General features: G+C 41.5%; 1 long non-coding RNA gene across 1 annotated transcript in view; it reads right to left on the bottom strand.

Moving 5' to 3' along the window:
• The window catches only part of LOC101858887, a 13417-nt gene that overhangs the window by 8848 nt on the left and 3704 nt on the right, over positions 1 to 865 (bottom strand). The window contains exon 2 of the long non-coding RNA XR_001185195.2: positions 152 to 239. This is a non-coding gene — a long non-coding RNA (uncharacterized LOC101858887). The remainder of the gene's footprint in view (positions 1 to 151; positions 240 to 865) is intronic.

Raw genomic sequence — 865 nt, 5'->3', positions numbered from 1 at the left:
GGTAGGTAGGTAGGTAGGTAGGTAGGTAGGTAGGTAGGTAGGTAGGTAGGTAGGTAGGTAGGTAAGTTGGTGGTGGGGACGACAACAAAGAGACAGGGCAGAGGAACCAACAAGTGAAGCGTGAGACAATAATGTGGTTACTGATACATACCAAAACCTTTCTGTTCCTGGCCTAGGTGAAGGTGCTAGGCCGGGCATGTGACTGGGGTAGAGAAAAGGCACGACTGAATACCTTGAATCTGTCGGTAATAGACAATAGTTGAAGACTCATCATCATCATCATCATCATCATCATCATCATCATCATCAACATCATCATCATCATTATCATCCTTATCATCATCTTTGTAAGTAACAGGGAAATAAAAAAGGATTGAGACTTTGTAGATTTTTCGAAATTAAAACAGGTTCAACGTTTCGCCAGGTAACGGGCTTCGTCAGAACAAGATACAAAAAATAATGTCATCATCATCATCATCATCATCATCATCATCATCATCATCATCATCATCATCACCATCATCATCATCACCACCACCACCATCATCATCATCATCATCATCATCATCATCATCATCATCAATGTCCGATCTCATCGGTGATCATGGTTCTACATTCATTCCTTTGCCCGAACGCTCTCCACAAAAGCTATGATATCATCCTGATTCTTGCCTGGTCTTCCTTGCCATAATAATAATTATAATAATAATTGCATTTATATAGCGCATATCCACGCTCAAGAGCTTGCTCTATGCGCTTTACAACTATTATTACCCCAGCAGACCCTCTGAGTACACTCAGAAACATTATCAGCTTCCGAGGAAGCATACAGTGCAAGCTGCGGATTTCACGCGCTCAAACACTA

The sequence above is a fragment of the Aplysia californica genome, unplaced genomic scaffold (assembly GCF_000002075.1).
Source record: "Aplysia californica isolate F4 #8 unplaced genomic scaffold, AplCal3.0 scaffold00563, whole genome shotgun sequence".
Classification (NCBI taxonomy): Eukaryota; Metazoa; Mollusca; class Gastropoda; order Aplysiida; family Aplysiidae; genus Aplysia; species Aplysia californica.
The sequence above is the reverse complement of the archived record's forward strand: the minus strand, read 5'-3'. Positions and strand labels throughout refer to the sequence as shown.